This window comes from Anas platyrhynchos, chromosome 3, assembly GCF_047663525.1.
Source record: "Anas platyrhynchos isolate ZD024472 breed Pekin duck chromosome 3, IASCAAS_PekinDuck_T2T, whole genome shotgun sequence".
NCBI classification, from domain to species: domain Eukaryota; kingdom Metazoa; phylum Chordata; class Aves; order Anseriformes; family Anatidae; genus Anas; species Anas platyrhynchos.
This window is the reverse complement of record NC_092589.1, coordinates 111,469,969-111,492,984: the sequence shown is the minus strand read 5'-3', so window position 1 is coordinate 111,492,984 and position 23,016 is coordinate 111,469,969. Positions and strand designations below refer to the sequence as shown.

General features: G+C 37.8%; 2 long non-coding RNA genes across 4 annotated transcripts; one reads left to right on the top strand and one right to left on the bottom strand.

Annotated features, from left to right (window-relative positions):
- Positions 1–464: 464 nt before the first annotated feature.
- LOC110351550 (uncharacterized) lies at positions 465–11,248 on the top strand. The gene is made up of 4 exons (XR_002399152.4): positions 465–2,070; positions 7,424–7,481; positions 8,339–8,424; positions 11,137–11,248. It is a non-coding gene; the product is annotated as an uncharacterized lncRNA (long non-coding RNA).
- A 635-nt stretch (positions 11,249–11,883) lies between these two features.
- Positions 11,884–19,576, bottom strand: LOC113843339 (uncharacterized). 3 transcript variants are annotated; one of them, XR_005264969.2, is made up of 4 exons: positions 19,358–19,576; positions 16,275–16,752; positions 13,118–13,176; positions 11,884–12,170 (listed from the first exon to the last, which is right to left on the bottom strand). It is a non-coding gene; the product is annotated as an uncharacterized lncRNA (long non-coding RNA). The 3 variants fall into 3 exon arrangements; XR_005264970.2 differs by having other exon boundaries at positions 16,606–16,752; XR_011808593.1 differs by having other exon boundaries at positions 11,884–13,176.
- Between the last annotated feature and the right edge of the window lie 3,440 nt (positions 19,577–23,016).

Here is a 23,016-nt window from a genome sequence, read left to right as displayed (position 1 = left end):
CAACAGCAGAAATACAAGATACTACAAAATTCTGAAAATGAAGAAAGCCCCTTTATTTTTTTATTTAAGATAAATCGCACAGTAGATGGAGCACTGTTTCCAGCTTAGGTACACCCAGGATTATTGTTTTAAATTATGAAATTTACATTAGAAACAGGTAATCACATCATTCTGTTAGCTTTTCCAGAAAAGGTGAGGTTGTTGTTGATAACCTTCAATATTGCAAGATCAGTATACAACTGTTTGCTCTTTCTTTGTCTCTGAAATCAATCCAGAAGTTTTTATGGTTTTGTTTTGTTTTTGCAGTAGTGAGCAGACTTTTTAAGCAGGACTGTAAATGGTCATCTAAAAACAAAAGTTTGTGCACTTTTTTTCTATTTTCTTCTTAAAGTGTATCCTCAATGGGTCCTTTTTATGTTTTTGTTAACTCGAGTGATATCCACTAGGTGGCAGGAACAACCACAAGTTTAGCAGAATGCTTGAAAATATGCTTGTGTTAGTTCAGTAGAGGAAGCAGCACAAGAGTGATTAATTCAGCCTGATCTATAATGAACTATGAGAGTGCATGTTCTTCAGAGTTTCACTCGAAGGGTCATCACATTAATTGCACGATTTGAAACCACTTGAAATATTTTCAGGCAACCTGGACTAACTCTGAAATATATTTAATTTGCTATACCTATTTACCTAGTACACAGTCAGACTTTCATTTCAATTATTTTAGTAAATGACATGTCAATCACACATCATACTTTTTCTTTATTGTTATTAATGTATTTTTAATATTTACTGCTACAAAGATAGTCATTAACTTAGTTTACATATCAAAAAGCAGAGCATGGAGACAGCTTTCATGAAATACAGCAGTAGGTAGTAGTTATTGCTTCTTAAAATACACATTCTACTTTCAGTGGCAATGACTCTTAGAGAAAGGAGGAAATATGCCCATTGTATCAGACCATACAACCATTTTACAGTTGAAAGAGCAAATTAAGACTTGTTCTTGAACAATGGAACAAAGCATAAAGTAGAATTTCTGTTAATTGGGGCCACCCAAAGCAGATGAGTTTTGTTGTACTAACTACACCATACCAGTACAGCTATGTAGATAAAGTCCCAGTAGTAGCGGTTAGGATGAGTTTCTCTCCTGTGCAATTTCTATGGTGCTGTGTAGTAAGGCCATGCCACTATATCGTCTTCCATGTCAGTTAGACATAATGTAGAGCTGTGTATAAGTATCAGAATAGTTTGGGTTGGAAGGGACCTTTACAGATCAAGGTCAACCCCCCTGCCACAAGTGGGGACTTCTTTCACTAGACCAAGTTGCTCTAAGCCTCTTCCAACCTGGCCTTGAACTCTTCCAGGGATGAGGCATCCACAGCTTCTCTGGGCAACCTGTGCCAGTGCCTCACTACCCTCAGAGTGAAGAATTTCTTCCTTATATTTAATGCAAATCTATATCAGTTTAAAACCATTACCCCTTGTCCTATCACTACACGCTCTTGTAAAAAGTCCCTCTCCATCTTTCTTACAAGCCCCCTTTAAATATTGAAAGACATCAATGAGGTCTCACTGGAGCGTTCTCTTCTCCAGGCTGAATTCCCCAGCTATATCAGCCTGTCTTCACAGGAGAAGTGCTCCAGCCCTCTGATCCCCTCTGATCATCCTTGTGGCCCTCCTCTGGACCTGCTCTAGCAGGTCCTCATCTTTCTTGGGCTGGGGGGCCCAGACCTGGATGCAGTACTGCAGGTGGGATCTCACAGGAGAATCACATAACCTCATTAACTTAATCTGCTGTGCAAGTTGAGAGAATCTCAGTCTCCATCTACATTAGTAATTCCTGTGGCATGCTCAGAGTAGATCTATGAAGAGAGGTGATTGGTGCTGATGACCCAGTATCCACATCAAGTAGCTTTAAAAGCCAGGGGAATTACTTAAGGTAAGCACTAGTGTGGTCACATAGACTGGATGCCCACTAGAATTTTGAAAAGAATTTTTTGAGTTAGTTTCATTCCAAAGCATTCAAGTTTGCACACACTGAGACAGGTCTGCAGTGCTGATAAAACTGAGGTAAGTGGGGATGGAGATTCACCTCCTGTTCTAAACTAAATTTAATGTAGAAGCACCCACAGGGAATCTACATTTAGCTTCCAGTGGGTAAATTCCCAGTTCTTCATCATGGCAGTGGAAGAGAAAGGCTAATGGAGAGGCTGAATATCACTACAGGAAGAGGAGTAATCACCTTCAAAATAGAACTTTAATGATTTTAGTTCTTCAGATTCAAAAGTTCTATTTCTCACAGTAACTTCTGTATTTCTAAAACATGTAGATCTGGGATTTTTTATATACTGAGATCAGTTTTCTCTGAGGGAAAAATAACTTTGCATGTGTGATGGCAATTCTCTTATTATTGAATAATATTTTAATATTGAAATGCATCAGAAATATTGAGTAATAATAATAACTCTGATGCAATCAGAACGATCTATTGCATGCAGTGATGGTGAGTGAATTGTGAGTCGTGGGATCACAAGAACTATAAGGTAGAAAAGAACCCTCTCAATTGTCTAGTTTTCTCTAAAAAGACAAACTGAATGATCTAACAGGTTTTTAACATTATTCATTTTTATGGTCCATATCGATTAACTAATTCTGGCTCTAGCCCTACAAGCTGGATACAAAGAAGGAAGTTGAGCCTCTTGCAGAATTTAATGAACACCGTGGGGTGTCTGAAGAGGTACATGTTTTGGGTTATGCAGGTCTGACGACACTTGTATGGTCTTAATTCATGCTCACTTAAAATTTGAGCAGACCTGTGTGTGAATTTTACACATTCAAGTTAAAATCAAACTTTCCACAGTATTAACCAAATAATTGTTTTGGCTCATACCCTGTCTATGAAAGTATCCACTGGATGCATGAAGTTTAAGGATGGCAGTTTTACCTGTAATCTCTGCACACACTTTTCATTAAAACATGAAAAAAATAAAATAAATATTAAAGGAAAAGACTTTGAGTATTTAAATTTCCTCATCTCATTGGTTCAGGTCTATAATCTGTAAAAGGCCTTTTTATTCAGGAATGTTGATCATCTCTAATTCCTGCTGTAGCAGTGCTCAGCATCTTTTTGAAGCTGAGATCTATGGTTTTAAGCTAGTTCCATGTTTGTTCTTTTTTCTTAAAGGCCTTGCAGTGTTAGACTTCAATGTTAATCATTATATCCATCTTGTTAAATATTTTCTATCTTGTCTCTGTTTACAAACAGAATGAATTCCCTAAAGGTGTTTTCTGGCATTTGTCATCAGTCATTTACATGAAATTTGCAGTCAAAGTGCAAACAATGGCAGTGGTCATTACAACATGTGCTTCCTTTTTGTATTTTCTGCACAACCTGTTCTCTCACACTAGAACCAGGATGTTCACATGTATGTGTGTGGCCTTTAATACCAGTTCTGTTTTTAGTGAGTGGCCAAATCTTACCTCTGGATAGGTGCAGGAAGCGTACTGTTCCCTGAAATGTCTGCATACATCATTTTACCCACTGAGATTAGTTTAGACATAGATTTTAAAACATTTTTTGTTCTTTAATTATTCTCTGGTAAATTTTAGTTATAAAGCATAAAGCAAAATATATCTCTGCATGATGATGGGTCTTTCAGACAATACTGGAAAAGGATGATATACTACAGCAGTTTTAATTGCTGCAGAGTGCTGATCCATCCTTGGAATTCAACTACAGGATTTTGTCATCACAAGTATTAAAGGGGCAAAGACAGGCTGAAAATCACAACAGCACCGGGGGAAAATTTTGTCCTTATTGAAGCCAATGGCAAAAGTCCCATTGACTTCACTGGGGCCAGGATTTCACTCCATATATTTAAGGAACAACAAAAAAGTATTACATGTGTTACTAATACTGTGTGGAAAGTGAAATATATTCTTTTTTTTTTTTTTTTGGTATCTGATTGGCTTTTCATTGTTTTTGTTACAGATTAATTTTGAATTTCTTGTCCCCTAAAGCACAAAAAATATATATGAAGTTAACACTTCAATGTCTGATTACACAGTCAGACTTGCACAGATGGATGAATCTCATGGAATTTTTCATCTGCAAATTTGAATATAGGATCAAGACTCGAAAGATGACAGTAACATTATTGAAAGATAGAATGTACTCAGTAGCATGATTTTTTTATGTGAAATTCGCTCACTCTTGACCCAGAGTTTGACCACTTTCAGGAAATTATGTAAGTCGCACCTCCCAGTCCAGACTTTGTGCTAAGCTCTTTTCCCAGCATCCAGTCTACTCTTAAGTTTTCCCATCTCTGTCATGTAAAGTGGTATTTCTGGGCAGGTGGAGATTTCTGCTTCATATACTTTACTTTTACATGCAATCTAAGCCATGTAAAACACATTCAGGCCATGTACATGCTAGGTTTTTAGTACCAGCTCAATGGCCTCAGTGCAAAACCTGGTCCCATTATGCTCTCCACAGATGTGCTGTGAGGTTTACCAGTGCATTGTACCTTGGTTTCAAAACAGCAACAACTAAAACAGTGGCTAAAAAGGCTGAATAAACATGGTTTCAGTACTACCCCGTGGATTTTCATATAAATTCTTACAATAGTACTTTTTTTTCTATATTGATTTCTTAGTTTAGAACATTCCCTGTTACCTTATTAAGAAATCATAAGGCACTACTGGATATCATTAACAAAGTGTTTCACTTCTATGTTAAGAATGGGTTCCAAATACAGAGAGAGCCAGTCATCTTCAAAATGACCACATTTCCAAGGGAAAGTTGTGCATAGTTCATGTACAGGCCATATGTGCACAAAATTATTTTTTCTTTAATTCCCACATACTGCTAAACATCAATATCACTAAAGTGCTTTTACTTGCATTTGATGTAATCCACGATCATACCTTGACATACTTAATGTAGCAAGGCCACTACATGGTTCTATCCATTCCGTGGATGGAACTTTGACAATTAAAAGCAAGAATCACAGAATCATCTAGGTTGGAAGAGACCTCCAAGATCATGGAGTCCAACCTCTGACCTAACACTAACAAGTCCTCCACTAAACCATATCACTAAGCTCTATATCTAAATGTCTTTTGGGATGCTTCATTACCTGTGTTATGTTTGAAATATTAAGATGTTATCTCAAGGTTAAATTTAGAGAATATTTTCTGAAATGTGTACATGTTATTTTCAGTAGGCAGAGAAAAAAATACCCTAATGGAAATCAGTGACAGATTCATCTGTCATTAAATGATTAAATTCATTAAATGATTAAATTCATTATATTCAGAAAGGTCCAAATTTTATATCACAGGTCTGACTATTTTTTGATGTTTCTTACGTGTGGAGTAGTCCTTTGTCATGGGTCAACAAACACTCTTTCAAAAAAGTCCTGGGCACGATCATAGACTCGTCTTGGGACTATTTTGCAACAGATTTGGATGGACATTAGCCTGGTTTAGAGACTGAGGAAGTTTCAGTAATGAGGGTACAACTGAATTACAGCAACTGGGTTTAGGGACAGAGAATAATCTCAGGTCCTGCTTGACATGCTTGGTGCACAGTAGACTCTCTGTGCAGATATCTAAGGACATAATTTCATTCCCACACGAAAAGGTACACAGTGACTTTTCTAGGTATTTCATTGTCAAACTGCACTGTCACCACCCTGACTAACGTAAAAGAAGGGCAGCCAAGTGGGCAAACTGCATTTTGGGTTGTATTAAACCACAGCATGGCCACCTGGTCAAACGAGGTGTTTCTCCCAGTGTATTTAGTGCTGGTGGGACCTCACTTTGAATATTGGTTGCAGTTCTGTTCTCTTCAGTTTAAAAGGGCTGTTAAGGTACTTGGAAGTGGCCAGAGGAGGGCAACAAAGCTGGTATTGAGAGCTGGAATGCATGTCCTAAGAGGAGAGGCCAAGGACACTTGAGTTGTGTGGTTTGGAGAAAAGGAGGCCGAGAGGTTACCTCAGTGCTCTCTGCAGCTTACCAAGGAGGGGAAGCAGAGATTGAGGTGCTGGTCTCTGTTCCTCCGTAGCTGATGACTGCAGATGAGGGAACAGCACAAAGCTCTGCCAGAAGTTCAGTCTGGACATTAGGAAAAATATCTTTACTGTGAGGGTGGTCAAACACTGGAACAAGCTTCCTGGGGAGGTGGTTGGTACCCCATGGCTGTCAATGTTCAAGAAGCATTTGGATAATCCCCTCAGTAATATGCTTTTTTTTTCTTTTAGCCCTGAAGTGGTTGGGCAGTTGGACTCAATATTTGTAGGTCCCCAATTTCCCTTGTGTCTGAAGAAAATTGCTTTGAAGCTTAACTGACAGGTTGTTTACTGCAGTTTTCTGTGTTACATGGGATAATGCAAGGGACTGGGAAAGGTAGGGGGAGCTTGAGGTCACATTCATACAAATGGTCATAGTGGTCCATGGAAAATATTTTCTTTCATGTGTTCTGTGTCAGGATGATCTTTCAGTTGAACGGGTCAGTGTGGTCTGCAGTTGAGCATTATCAGTTGATCTGAGCCCTAAAGTGTTTGCTTTGAATAATTCTTATCATTTTTCCCCCCCAAAGAATTACACAACATGCAATACCTCTAAAAAGTCTTATCAGGAATCTTTTGAAGTAAATAAAATATATTTTTGCCATTTAAGGCTTGACTAAGCAATTGATAAAATATGAAATTATTTGAGAACTGTATGCCAATGGAAGCACATATCCAGCAAGATAAAAATCAGAATGTAAATGTGTATTGAATAGAAGCACATCTGTAAACATAGTAGCTTTAAACGTGATAACATGGGTAAACAGTAGGAAGGATAGAATTGCACAGACTTCATTATGGATTGTGCAATCATGTTGGGGACCTTAGGCATGTACTTCAGTTGCTAGCCTGCTCTGACACCCACAGTCTCCAAATAGTGTATTTGGTGCTTGCTTAAACCATTCTCCACTGCAGTCATACCTTCAGTTGCAGTGTCAGCATACATGAGAGAAAAGCTGCTGTAACTTCCCACAAAATAGCTAGACTGAAAATCAGATTATGTACTGGGTTCTTTGAGTTATAGATTCATAAATGGGTAAAAAATAATAATTGGACCAAAAGATTTTCTGTGAAAAAAACAATTGAAGGTTCATATTTTTCTCAAATTAATATTTTTGCTGTTTTCTGTAGAAAACACAAATACATATTTGGGAGCAATTAAAATATTAAAAATTGAAAATCAGACAAAAGTATGAAAAAGCAATTACTTTCTTTACAATCCAGAAGAATGCTAAGAGTTTTGAGAGACTGGGGAGATTTTGAGCTAAGTGAAGGAAAAAGAGCCTTAGTAGGATTTTTGTTCCAGTTTTATATTTCTATGAAGACTAATTGATATGTTTCTGTCCCCTTAGCTGTGAGACTGATTCAGAACTCTGACCTGATCTGCCTTTGTCCTTAGCTTTGATAGAGGTGAGTGCAACCAGGAAATTTCAGCACTGAAAATGTACATAATGCACTGATACAGATTTTGAAGCTACATCAAACTTCACAGCTTAATTTTTTTTTTGAGGCTGTGTAGAATTCCTAGATTTCTCTTAGACAAAGCCTTTCTAGTTTGCATTTTAAATGCCGAACTGTCTTCCTGGTATCATGTCCCCATCTTGAACCTTCACAGCTCTTTTCAAGCAGACTAACATTTTTTTTCTTTAGTGCTGCCACATCAAACTTATTTACCACATTATGTGCCTTAGATTAACAGTGGTCCCATAAATACCTTTCAAAGCACAAGTGTGTAGACACCCAGTTATGATAAAGTTATTTTTACTTATAGCTTTCAATATATATTAAATACCTCTAGTTATAGTTTGGAGTTTAATCAGAAAGTTTGACACCCAAATCAAGTGCTAAGGGCTCGGACACAGTGGTGGAATACCAGTGGTTCTCAAAGATCAATTCAACACACATCCACCTGGACGAACTGAGTTAAAGTTTTGTCTTGAAAACTTTTTTTTTTTTCAGCCTGGACAGGAAAAATTCTTATAGAATTAGCCACTAGTGATACTTAGTAACATGTAAAGTGACTGTCATTTTCTTCAAACTAAGAGCAACTTGCAACAAGAAAATCCTACTCTACATTTTTATTTCCAGCTGTTTCAAAATTTAGAAACTTGATAATTAGCATATCTTAAGTATGCCTGCTGTAGGAAAGATTCAATATTAAAGAAATTCCTATGTGCTTTTGAAATGTATATTTACCTAATTATTTTATTTTCCCTCTTACGAAATGATGAAACATAAATATGTGCTAATTAAGTCTGTTTGTCCAGATGGATTGAGGCCAAATTTCAAGACTGGTTTAACACCTGATAAAACAGTGACTTGAGAAAAGGATCCTTGCAAACAAGCCTAAAAGGTATGGATGATTTGATAATTTTCAAGACAAAAAAACAAGCGTCATATACATTTTGCAAACAAACTTCACAAACAGGTCTGCAGAAATATAGGCTAAGGTGTAATTATGCTAGTCTATGTGACTGTTCTCACATGAACCTTTCCTTGGAATCAATAAAGTCAGTCATGCTTATTTCAGGGAGTGAATCATTGAAGATAAGATGTATAACTAATCAAATGATATAACAATGTTACATTGAAAAATTTTAGATTAATATAAAAACCTTTTCTTTACATCTGTGGGTACTCCTCATCCCTCTAGTTTATCTATGAATCAATCTCAGGATCAGACATACCACGAACACGAAAAACATCTAGCAAGTTTTGGAGTGCTTCTCAGAAACAGCAGATTTTTGCAATGAAGTGCACTGCATGTTGACTGTATGCATGTTGACTGTATGCATGTTGACAGGCATATATTCATTGCCTATAGGCCTATATCAGAAAAGTAACGTAGATAGTGACTGGAAGTAGAAGGCTTCCATGAGGTCAAATTAAAATTTGAGTAAAAACAGGGATCAGTCTGCATGAATTGATGACAGCATTTTGTTCCTTTCCTTCAGTTTCTAGTTTCTCACTAATCATTATCTCACTAATCATTAGACTACCTACATGCCTGTCACATGACTGGAAAGAGGACTTCATCCACCTCCAATAAACAGCACATAAAAGCTAGCAGCACATCCAGCCTGCTACTTCTGTGAGGCCTGACAGAAATGGAGGCACTAAAAGTAGGCCAGATAGTCACATAAGACTGTTAGAGCCCATTCTCCTCACACTAAGCTCTTTTCATCTAAGCATGGCAGTGACTGTAGCTGTCTTAAACAAAACTTCTACTGTCAGTGGAGTTTAAAAGAATAACACTATTTTATATTAAGAGGAGAGCAAGTTGCACCTTTATGGAGATTTCAATATGAGCAAAACAACGGAGACATAATTTTTCCAGTAACATCTTAAAATTAGAGAACAATCATGAGCCAATTACTTTTAAATGTACATAGGAGAGCATTAGTAGTATATTTTCATAGCATACTAGGTTCTGGAAAACCACAATGCAGACAGTCACACAGGATTGAAAATACAACAGGAACAAATACAGTGGGAGCTAATAATCAAAAAATGAATGACAGCAATGGCTGAGACAGAGAAATTAGAAAGTAAAGAAAAGTCATAGGGAAAGAAAAAAGATAAAGAGAAAAACGTGTTTGGGAGACTTACAATTTTAGAAGTTTTAAACAACAAACATGGTCAGTGAAGATATGCTGTAAATAACAATGGAGAATACGCAGAAGTTTTAAAGAAATATTTTATTTTCACATTGGGAAAGTATGCTAGGTGACTATAATAAGGTCATGCTCGAGTATTTTCCACTCTAACAGTCACTAATGAAGATATTAAATGTCAGCTATTACAATGCATACTTTCAAATAAGCATATAGGGATGTGCTTGCATCCAAACATTATTTTTTTTTAAAGCTGCTTGAGGAGGTCTCTGTGTTTTTAACGCTGATTTTTATAAGTCTTCAGTCACTTCTTAAGGATTGGAAGAAAGTTAGCATAGTGTCAAGAAGTGGCTATTTTTTTATTTAGACTGTAGCAAGGTTTCAAAATAATGTTCCATAGCAACTTGAGACACAACTGGGGAGGTGTGTTCTTGGTGTGTTCATTGTAACCTTGGCTAGACTGTAAGGCTTCAGAGAGTAGTTAGTATACAATATAGTCCACTATTGGTGGTTGGTTACTAGTGGTTTTCCCTGGGGCTCAGTACCAGTCCTGAAACTATTCAGCACTGCCAGAGTCCAATACTCACTGAAACTCATTTGGATATTCTATTCATGGGGGTTGTAACATTTAATATCAGATTTACTTCTTGAAAGATACTTGATTGTTCACAAGATTTTGATTTAGAAATGCAATAAATGTACTGAAATCTCTGTACAAGTAATTGCAGTGTGCAGTTGGATCACAGTACATTACATTACAAATATAATTCCCATTATCAGTCTCTATGCTCACCTGTCACAATGCTGGAAATCCCCAGTCACTGGGAACAAACTGGGTTGAAGTCTGCTCAAGCCTGTTGCTGTCTTCAAAGTTATTTTGCTAGTTTTTTAGATTTTATACTCTTCTGTTGAGCCAGCTATTCACTCCCCACATGCTAGTCTGGTTAACACAGAGATGCATTCACACATTCTTAATGAACTCAGGGAGAAACATTTACACCTTTAGTTTATCCATTCAACTGTCAATAGCTGTTTATCTAAAACAAAGGCCACCCTCTGGTCCGTTGGTGTTGAGGTACTCAGCTTCTTTGCAACAGCTGTGGTTAGCCCCATCCAATATTACTCTCTAAGCTTAATAGGCTGTGCCCATCTCTACTTTCATTTTAGGAGTTTTTTCAGTGAGTCAATTCTACATCTAGGGTTTTAGTCAGTCACGAGCATCTCCATTAACAACCTAGAGGATGGAACAGAATTCACTCTTAGCAGTGTGGGTGACAGCAAATGGAGGGGGGGATTGACAGGCTGCAGGGCAGGGTTGCTACTGAGAAGGCCTTGGACAAAGTAGAGATGTGGGCTGACAGGACCGTTGTGAAGTTCAGCAAAGGTAATTACAGAGCCTTGTGTTTGAGTGGAATGAGACTAACAGAACATTCTGGGATCTCACTTGACAGAAACCAGCACTGCAGGAGAGGAACTGGTAGAAAAGTTGAACATAAGCCAGCACTGTGCCTCTCCAGCTATGACGGCCTGCCTTATAAGAGGCTGTTTTAGAAAGAGAGCAGCCATCTGTGGTGCTGTGTCCTCTTTGATGAACTCATCCTTGAGATAAATCATAGAATCATAGAATATCCCGAGTTGGAAGGGACCCATAAGGACCATCAAGTCCAACTCCTGGCACCGCACAGGTCTGCTCAAAGGTTTAGACCATGTGACTAAGTGCACGGTGCAATCGCTTTGTAAATACAGACAGGCTTGGTGCAGTGACTACTTCACTGGGGAGCCTGGTCCAGTGTGCAACAACCATCTCGCTGAAGAACCTCTTCCTAATGTCCAGCCTAAACTTGCCCTGCCTCAATTTAACACCATTCCCGCGGGTCCTATCACTGGTGTTTACAGTGAACAGGTCATCTGCCTCCCCACTCCCCCTCACGAGGAAGTTGTAGACCGCAATGAGGTCCCCCCTCAGCCTCCTCTCCTCCAGGCTGAACAGGCCCAGTGCCCTCAGCCACTCCTCATATGTCTTCCCCTCTAGGCCCTTCACCATCTTCATTGCCCTCCTCTGGACACTCTCCAACAGTTTGATGCCCTTTTTGTACTGTTGTGCCCAGAACTGCACACAGTTCTTGAGGTGAGGCCGCACCAGCGCAGAGTAGAGCGGGACAATCACCTCCCTCGACTGACCAGCGATGCTGTGCTTGATGCATCCCAGGATATGGTTGGCCTTCATGGCTGCCAGGGCACACTGCTGGCTCATATTCAACTTGCTGTCAAACACAACCCCCAGATCCCTCTCTGCAGGGCTGCTCTCCAGCGTCTCATTGTCCAGTCTGTACGTATAGCCAGGGTTGCCCTGTCCCAGGTGCAGGACCCAGCACTTGCTTTTGTTAAACTTCATGTGGTTGGTGATCACCCAGCTCTCCATATAACATATATGTTATAACATATAAATGGAGCTATGCTCTTCTCAGGAATGACCAGTGGAGAGCTGAGGGAAACAAAACACAACAAGGGATATTCCAGAGATATAAAGAACAATACAGAATTTGAACAAAAAATAGGACAGATCTCCCAGGGAGATTGCAGAATCGCCATTCTTGAAGATTATTCAAGTTAGCTTGCCCTAAGCAACGTGCTCTAACTTTGAAGTCACCTCTGCTTTGAGAAGTGATTGGACCAGGTGACCTTCTGAGATCCCTGTCAACCTAATTTACACTGTAATTCTGTGATATGACCAGAAAAGGGGATCAACCATTCAGTGCTCCACTTCCTGTCATAGTTGATGGACTTTCTTATACACAGTTTGACTGCTAGGATTCTGTTACTGCCAGAAATCAAGATGGAATAAGGCAGATAAGATATCTACCTAAAATTGTCAAAATCGTTAAACTTTTCTGCAAGAGAACTTGTATGAAAAAAACAACAACTAAGAACTCAACTACACAAACACTACAGAAACCCTCAAAATTATGAAGGAAATGTAGAGTTAATGGCACAAATTTACATAATATTTGACCTAAGATCGTATAGAATATAAGATCTAAGAAAAAACTTGTCTTTGGATACTCCAAATGTGAAAGATGCAGCTTTTGAAAACACTTTTCATCTGTCTCAGTCAATGTTTTTAAATGCCCATAATGTCATAGAAATGCCTCTGTGTTCTGAACTCATCTTCAAAATGTTTCATTTTCAGAACAAAAGAACTAATATAGTCTTGAAAATACCTTCTCACCTTAAGTTTTAGTTACTATCGTGTTACTAAGAACATTGTCATTCATGTTTATTTTTAATTAAAATATTCAATGTAACATTCAAAGAGTGTCTTCACTAAAATCCTAAATGATTCATACGTCATTTTTTGTTAACTATTGGTATAAATGGTAAATAACTGATTTTACTATTATTTGGAAGAAGGAGGACTTCGTTACCACTTACCTATAGAGTATAGCGGTTCTAGGATCAATTAGCTAGCATCACAGTGACAGTTCTGAAAACTGAAAATGGACACAATAATGATGAGATTTTGAATAAATCGCTACTGTTTCCTGTAACACTCAGACTTTATCTGGGAGTGGAACAGAAGTCAGTTGTTTTCTTTACAGTCTTAGTCAGACGCATGAGTATTAAAACAACTGTCGATGACTGTATACTTGTTCACTTACTGTCTCGCTTTCCTGATTAAATTAGTAATTCCTCCTCTGTATTTTTCCTTTACATAGTCTAATCAACCAGTGAAGAATGAAGTAATAGGAATACTTATGGTCTCTAGTTAGTGGTAGAACAATTAAACTGTCCTAGATATGATGCTCCAGATTCGTTTTTATTAAAGAGACTACAACTCTATCTCCTTGTATTTCCTGTAGACTTTATGGACTTGGAGGAGCTAAGATAGGACAGGCTCTGTAGATGAAGTACACTGTAGTTGGTTCTTAGCCAAAAACAACTTTTGACAAGCACTCTTGTGAATTTTTTCAACTGCAAAACCTGTGCAGTATTTGTACAGGGAGCAAGTAGTCTTATCAATAGTGCTGACTCTACCAGTGTTTATCAGTATTGTGCATGTAGGTTAAAACTAGTGTCAGTAAGTGAATGAACTCAGGCCTGAAACCAGCGTCTGCCTGTACCTCCTGTTTATCCCAGTCCTTATCAGAGAAGTTATAAAGAAGCTGTTTTTTCTGAGCCCATTTGGATTATAAAGAAGCAGCAAGAAACACCATGCTTTTATTACTAGGATCCTAGATACCTGGACTTTGTACGTAACAAATCTCTGTTGGCTGCAACCTTTGCACAGCATAATAAATACGTTTGCTGCGTGGCAATGAGCTCATAGAATTAGTAGCAGAAAAACAAAGAAATGTTTTGAAGTTAGTCATGTAAAACTACTCTTAAATACAGAAGGAACTGCTGCTTTATAGCCAGTGTATGCTCTAATTGATTTGAATAACAAAACTATCTTAATAGATGAAAAAAATCTTTGTCTTTCAGTACTGTTAATTAATTGTGGTTTTATAGGAGTGTTTCAATTTCAAACTCAAACACAGAAGTTGTATATAAGCAAAAAAACGTACCTTTTAACTAGAAAAACAACTTAATACATGGCAACTGTAATGTCAGGTGTACTTTGAAATACTTTTTGGAAAACCAAAATCTGATAAAATAATTCAAATTGTATTGCATTTGTTTTTACCTAAACGTTTTTGTTTGTTTGTTTGTTTGTTTGTTTGTTTTCCCTAAGAAAAACAGAAAATATACACAAGATTTTCATAAATTTCCCCTTGGAAATTGTTGGTCAAATAAACATTTCCTGTTCCTATGGTATTAGCAGTCAGAATTTTTAAGGGAACGGGCCTGGAAAAGAATTTCTTAAAGCATCCAGGAAGCTAAGTAGAAGTGGCATACATGTAATCACATAAACTAGTGACATAAATGGAAGACATTGGGTGCGTTTTTTCATCACAAGATAATTAAATGCTTTTGAAAAGCTGTCTCTAGGCTTTAATCTATTTTCATAAAATCATAGAATAAGAGAACAGCTTGGATTGGAAGAGACCTCAAAGATCATCCAGTTCCAACCCCCTTGCCGTGGGCAGGGATGCCACCCACTGGATCAGGTTTCCCACAGAATCACAGAATTTCTAGGTTGGAAGAGACCTCAAGATCATCGAGTCCAACCTCTAACCTAACACTAACAGTCCCCACTAAACCATATCCCTAAGCTCTACGAGCTGCTGATTGTGGGCAGCCCCCACAGGATCAGTTCAGGAAGGACAGCATCCTGTGGGAGGGACCCCACGCTGGAGAGGAGGCAGATAGTGACCATGGAGTGGCAAGAGACAAAGCATCAGGCAATGACCACAGCTCCCATTCCTCATTCTCCTGCACCACTCGCATGGGGGGAGGGTGGAAAGGAGGGAAAGGGTGGAAGAAGGTGGATGGAAAGTGTTTTTAGTTTCTGTCATTTGTTTCTCACTTCTTTAGCTTGTTAGTAATTGGCAATAAATGTTATTAATCTCCCTATGCTGAGTCTGTTTTGCCTGTCATGATAATTGTTGAATGATCTCCCTGTCCTTATCTCAACCCTTGAGCCCTCTTCACCATATTTTCTCCCTCTTTCCCTTCAAGGATTGGGAGTGAGAGAGTGGTTGTAGTGGAGTTTGGCTGCCCACCTGAGTAAAGCCAGCACAAATATTACAGAATCACAGAATTGCCTAGGTTGGAAGAGACCTCAAGATCATCGAGTCCAACCTCTGACCTAACACTAACAACTCCTCCACAAAGCCATATCACTATGTTCAACATCTAAACGTCTTTTAAAGACCTCCAGGGATGGTGACTCCACCACTTCCCTGGGCAGCCCGTTCCAATGCCTCATAACCCTCTCAGTAAATAAGTTCTTCCTAATATCCAACCTAAAACTCCCCTTTCAACCTAAAACTCCCCTCAACCTAAAACTCCCAGGGCCTCATCCAACCTGGCCTTGAACACCTCCAGGGATGGGGCATCCACAGCTTCTCTGGGCAACCTGTGTCAGTGCCTCACCACCCTCTGTGTGAAGAATTTCCTCCTAACTCTAAATCTCTTCTAGTTTAAAACCATTCCTCCTCGTCCTGTCAATATCTGATTTTGGAAAGAGTTGCTCTCCATCTATTATATAAGTCCTTTTTAAGTACTGAAAAGCTGAAATTAGGTCACCCCAGAATCTTTTGTTTAGGCTGAACATCCCCAGCTCTCTCAGCCTTTCTTTGCAGGAGAGGTGCTCCAACCCTGTGATCATGGCCCTCCCCTGGACCCTCTCTAACAGCCCCACATCCTTCCTGTGCTGGAGGCCCCAGACCTGGGTGCATTGCTCCAAGTGGGGCCTCACAAGGGTAGAGCAGAGGGGGACAGTCACCTCCCTCCACCTGCTGGCCACTCCTCTGCTGATGCAGCCCAGGATGACGTTGGCCTTCTGGGCTGCAAGCACGCACTGCTGGTTCATGTCAAGCTTTTCATCCACCAGAACCCCCAAGTCCTTCTTCCTGGGGCTGCTCTCAATGAGTTCTTCACCGAGTCTGTCCTCAAGTCTGGAATTGCCCTGACCCAGGTGTAGTACCTTGTACTTCGTCTTGTTGAACCTCATTAGGTTTCTGTGGGCCCTCTTCTCAAGCTTGTCCAGGTCCCTTTGGATGGCATCCCTTCCTTCTTTTGTATCAACTGCACCACTCATCTTGGTGTCATCTGCAAAGTTGCTGAGGGTGCACTTGATCCCATTGTCTATGTTGCTGATAAACATATAAAGCAGCACTGGTCCCAGGACAGGCCCCTGTGGGACACTGCTCATCACCGGCCTCCACCTGGACATAGAGCCATTGACCACCACTCTCTAGGTGCGACCTTCAAGACAACTCCTTGTCTATTGAATGATCTGCCCATCAAATCCATACCTCTCTAATATGGAGATCTGGATGTTATGTGGGCCTTACAGAAGTCCAGGTAGATGACATTGGTTGCTCATCCATTGTCAGCTGATGGAGTCACTCCATCACAGAATGCCACCAGATTGGTCAGGCATGATTTTCACTGTTTTTCATCTGTTTTAGAATAGAAACAAATGCAAGATATTAGAAAATTACTCTTTTTTTTTTTTTTTTCTTTACAAAAGCAGTCCAGGTGTGGATTTCAGAAATATATTTTATTGCCAGAATTCAAACTAGCCTAGTTATTTTTAATACATATTATATAGGGAGGTAGAGGTAGTGCAAAACACTGCACATAGAAGTGGGTTGGACTAAAACAAAGCCTGAATTTCATCCATTTGCACTCAAAAGGCAAGGTAGAAGAAAAAAAAAAAAAAAAAAAAAAAAGACCTTCAGGCATATGAAGCACAATGCAGTTGGGATTTTAGGTAACTAAGTTCATCAGAGTGTTTCATATAAATCTTATTTGGGCACCTGAGATTTTGTGGGTGCTTATTGTTTTAGTGAAAACTTACTGTGGTGCTGAAAATGTTACACGTTCCCTGAAGCATCACCACCTTGGCTTTCCAGTGCCTGTCTCTCCTGTAAGACTGTTTATGATTTACAAACAAGGCATGTCTATTTCAGCTCCTCTGGGAGGCCAATTCATTCAGTGCTCTTTCAGCACCCCTAACACACATGGACAGCATTTATTTCATCACACAGTACAGCAGTCACAGATAGTTTCACCTGAAACAGCTGGACAGCTGGAGTAAGCATCAGACTTTTGTATAGCAGTCTAGAGAGTTAAAGCAATTGTCCAGGAAATGGAAGTCAGGGTTTCCAGACTACTTTGTTCAGGCATGTTTCATCTAATTTGCTTAGCTTTCAGGTGACTGCTCTAACCATTAGCTGATAGATAAAAATGCAATGGGAACCAGTCACCACCCCTTGTACTAGATAATTACCTAAGTTAATTTGAAGAACCTCCTATTTTTACTTCTGCTCAGCTGTTCTGTGGGCATAGCCCTACATTTCATGCTCAGTTAAAATTCCTTCCTAGATAAGAAGTCCTGAGCAAGCAAAGAATACCAGGCTAAGATCTGTCCTTAAAATGGTAATTAACAGGCTAATACTGTCTTTTAACAATAGCGATAATTATAATAATAGTGATAACACACTGATTCCTTGAATTAAAATCAGCTTTAAATGCATTTCAGAGAAATTACCTTGAATCTCATGTGTTCTTTGATGGAGGACACATTGTAAATTTTGTTCTTTCCAAAATTCACAAAATAAAAGCAAAGAAAGAAATGGAAAATAAATAAATAAATAAATAAATAAATAAATAAATAAATAAATAAATAACAGCAACCAAATCACTCAACAGAGTCAAGGAAGCAGAGAAGAAGCTAAACTTACCCAATGTTACCCAGCTGACCCAGCTGACAGTGTTGCAAGGGTAAGAAGAGATACAAGACACACCTTTAAGTTATTATTCTAGCTATTTCTATTATGAGGAAGAGACACAGGAATAAGAATACAGTAGAGATGCAGGTAGTTACTCATACTACCCAACCTCAGGAGCCTTATCTAGCTATTTTGTCTCCATTTTCAGATGTTCAGCAGTGAAAGATGAGAGCCTCAAAAACATTGTATGTTTTCAGATGACCGGAAGATTTAGCCTCAATCCAACATGTGCTTCTGAAGCAAACCCTTACTCTGCTTTGATTCATATTTTCATACTGTCTTAAAGAATACAAACTGGACTAATTTCAAATGAAATTAAAGCAGGGATGCACCGTAAGCTATTCAGTCCTAGTTTATATTCAGTCTCTGGGGGCAAATTGAAATTAATCTGAAGTCCACAAAAATGTGTGTGCTCTGGCTATTAGGTCCTCAACATAAATAATTTTGTTCTGTGTGTCCACTCCTTTTGATCTGCAGTACATGCTAATGAAAGAATATCTTGATTCACCCCCATCTTTCTACTGACTATAGGTGAAGCTAGAAAGATTTTTCATGTCTGAGAATAAGTGGCTGAATAATCCCAGTCTCATTTTTTCTTGTTTACTCATTAGCCACCAAAGAAGTCTTCAGCTGCTTATTGTCAATGTGTGACAAAGTTTAGTTCCACAAAAGTTCTACGTTTGAAAATCAGACATATTTCTGCAATCAAAGTACCCTGTAGCTTAGAAAAAGAAAGCTAAAATAATCTCAAATAGACAGAGTTTTGGACTATACTGGTGGCCAGAAATGGCTAAAACATTACAGCTTTGAGAAGCAGTAGATATGAAGTACAGATGGATCATAAGGATTGTAACCATGTTGGTCCATTTTGGAAATCTCTGACTAGCTGGGAACCCCAAATACTATATTTAACTAAAATTAAATAGAAAATAAATATTGGTGTTCAACCTTCAACTCAAATATACGCTCAATTTATTCTGGCTTAATTTATTTTGAAATAATTTATTTCATATCAGATAATCTGATCTAGCTGTCAGCATACATATGCTTAACCCTAAGGAAACATGGACTTAACCCGACATTAGGTTTCATTTGCTGCAAGCTAGGAGTGAGCACATGGAGAACTACTCTGGTAGTTGTCTGTTGACTAAACTTGTCTGTTTGACTAAGCCTTTAGTCTGTTCCTAGTGGATAAGCATTCAACCATGAGAAGAAGAAAAAAAAAAAAAAAAGGTCATTCAACCATGAGAAAAAAAATATAGCCACTTACCTTACATATTATTACTTCTTTTCTTTAGGGTAACGGGGATTGATATGTTTTATAATTCACTATAGAGTAGCAGGAAGAATGGTTCATGGCTTAAATTATACTGAGCTGCAAAACCCAAGATTTTGAACCATCAAAAATAGTTCTGCAATTTATCTTTAAGAAACAAGACTACCATACACCTCTTTGTAAATGAATATTGTGACTCGTGCTTGCATTCAGAGAAACAAAGGGTTACTGGTGAGGATAGCAAAATAATCATTGTAGAAACAGTGGTCACCAAATAAATGTTTAACTAAAATAAATTTGCCCTAGATTTCTTTGGCAGAATAACCAGGACACTGAAAAGTACACAGTGGTCTTCCCAGCACTTTTTAGTCCCCCTTTTTTTTAGAAATTGGAGGTTTAAAGAGCTCAATTTTCTAAATATTTTCACTTTTTTTTTTAGAACTTGTTCATGAGAAATTCTTCTTAGATCTGTGGAGGGTTTTCTAGTAAAATTTTTCTGCTTTTGTGAAAGACTTTTAGAAACTTACAAAATATGTGATGAATCTCAGTCTGAAAGATCCAGCTTTGGAGTGGATTTTTGTTTGTTTGTTTGTTTTATGCTGCATCTTCTCTATAAATCTTAGTGGCTTCAACATACTGCTGGAGGGAGCAGAAATGCAAACACACCACTGGAAGGGTTCATGGCAACATGGTACATGACTGCTTTTAGCAAAAGAGATCTGGCAGATCTGTGAACCCAATAGACCCTGAATGTAACTTTGGGCCAAAATCTTTATATTTCAGTAGCCTTTACATGCTGTCATGTGTTCTGTGAGTAATTTGTGAGTCTTAGTCCTAGCATGTTCTGTGCTAGAGCCAGTCCAACTTGGAGATCTATGAGATTGTTGACAATATAAAGCCAGACCCACCTTTATTATTATTATTATTATTATTATTATTATTATTATTACCTAAACCTCTTCCCCTAGATTTTATTTTATTTATTTTTTTAATGGATGAGTAATGAAGGCTTACAGGACTGAAAGATTTTTGAAGAGCTTCTCTTTGTGAACAAAAACTCAAAAGGGTGAAATCCTAACGCTCTTGTAGTTGATGGCAATTCTCCCATTGACTTCAATGCGGATAGGATTTCTTCCAAAGTGCACAGAGTTTTCTCAAGTCAAAATGTAAGCACACGGGCTTATTAATAAACGCACAATAATACAGCAAGCCAAAGGCAGTATAAATACTTAAACAGAGTGTGATTCTGTTTAAATGCCAATAGTGGACTTACTTTTGGAATCTGTAAAGGATCCAGATGCCACAGCTAGGATTTCTCACTTTCAGACATCTGGGTTCACCGATTGCTATTCAAAAGGAAATAATTAATAAAGAAAAAGTGGCAGAGTGGTGCTATATATGCTATGGCACAGGACTCTATAGTGATTATGAGCTATTTTCTAATGTTTTAAGCAAGTGAGAGATGAATTCTTTTTATATAATCCTTATTCCACTTTTTTTCCAAGAGAAAGTGAAAAATAACAACTGAAGTTAACAGAATGCAGATGAAAGTATCAGGAATTTTTGAAACTACAATTTCAAAACATGAGGAAACATGAAGATTTTAATGAATTTTCTTTCCATTTTATAGCTGTCTCTGCAAGTCAGTTGGAATTTACATATGTTTGTTAGATACGTGTCACATTACTGACTGTTTCCTTCATTGAAATGAGTAATATGTGTTTTGTAGGTTTGAGTTAGTATTTAGATATCTTTTCTGTAGGCACTGTAACTGGCTGAGTGCAGCTGTCTGTTCATTTTGTCTGTACTGCAAAGGAACACCTCCACTAATTAACTTGATAGAAATGACAAAATTCTCTTATATAATACTTGAGTTTGCATGTTACTTTTAAGTGTCTTACCGAAGAGGAGTCTGGAAATCATTCTTCCTGCCTGTAAGGGAAACAGAAAAGATTCTTTATGTCTTGAAAGAGACAGAGATGGAAAAGAGAAAAGGTCTTTTATATAAGTTGTTTCTTTCTGTGGTTTTTGGTTTTTTTGTTTGTTTGTTTTGTTTTTGTGTTTGTTTGTTTTAATCCTATCTTTGAAGGACTGGTGACCCTAACCAGGGGTTGCAGCAACAACCTTATAAGGGAGGTCTGATAAGCCTGTGAAGCAATCACCTTTTGTCTAATCATTTCCAATGACTTGTCTTCTACTGAAAGCATTTGCAAGTCTAGGAGGGAAGTACTCAGTAAAAACATTTATTTGAATTCATGAATACTTGAATTTTAGTTTAAGGAAACTATTTTTTCCAGTTCGTACAATCCTAAGACATATCATACATGTAAGACTACCTCTACAGAAGACTACAACTTTAAATTCACGTCTACTCATGACACTAAGCTTGGAGCAGCACTCATTTCTATAGTGTATGTATAAAATACATGCAAGTGCTGACATCCTATGTGTTATAACTTATGTTAAGAGCTGGAAACTTTACATGTGAACAGAATAGTTGTTTACAGTGAATTCATTATTGTTGTTACAAGCAGTGCAATTTCCTTTACATTGCTTTCCTTAATGTACGGATAAAGGATCCTATTTCAGACTGTAAAAGACAAGTTATATATATATATATATTTATTTTTTTTTAATTTTTTTTTTTTTCTGGCTCCCAAGTAGTAAATGCTTTATTATTGGTTTAGAAAGAATTGTGAATTGTGATATAAACATAGAAAGCATATACAAAAACAACTTAGATATCTATAGAACTGTAGTTTGATCTCATCTTCCATAGCATTTCTCATAAAGATGAGGAATAATAAAAGTTTAGAACATTCAACATCCAGAGGGTGAAATTGAGCTGAGTTTTTGTAAACATAATCACATAATCGTTATGCATCATTTTTAAGTAATTCATCAAAGTTAGACTACTACAGATGCACAAAGGTAGGTGAAGTGACTTGTAGGTAATCAAGGCATTTAAAGTCTTGTTTAATTTCAGCAAGATCTAAGTCTCCTAAAGGATATACTGTAAACATTCTTAGACACCAAAATGAGAAAATAAGCACCTTCTGATATTATCTAAAATATCTTTATTCTTTGGGATTTGGAAGAGCTCATCTAATATATATTTAGTGTTTAGCATTAAAATCTGAATGAGCTGTCTAAGCTATCTTTATATTCAGTGAAAAGAACTAGGCATGTTTAGCACAACTCACTTCCACTGGTTTGGATTTAACTTTAGGAGATGATTTGTGCCTGGATGTACCTTTTTTCTCCCATTATTTATGGGAGAAACCTAGGTTCTGACTAAAATACAAGTATTGGTGTTCGTTGTGTTTGGTCAAGTGAATCTGCAAAGCCAGTTTAAGATTATAGATGTTCAAAGTTAGGTGAAATTAATCCCACTTTGAATCCATAACAGTAGATGACTAAATATCATTAAAATGTTGCCTGAGGAGGTAAATCAAGAGAAGAAACTCTTCATTTACACATTTCTTTTGTACCTGTTCTATTTTGCATTTTCATCATGGGGAAGAGAGACATTTGTTTTCTTTATATGAAGTTCTGAAAATTCAACATTTTCTTAGGCCATAAAGTGCATAATGGGACTCTTCTGTCAGTAAGTAGTTGCCAGTGGATGAACTCTGAATGTATTTGGAGCTCCC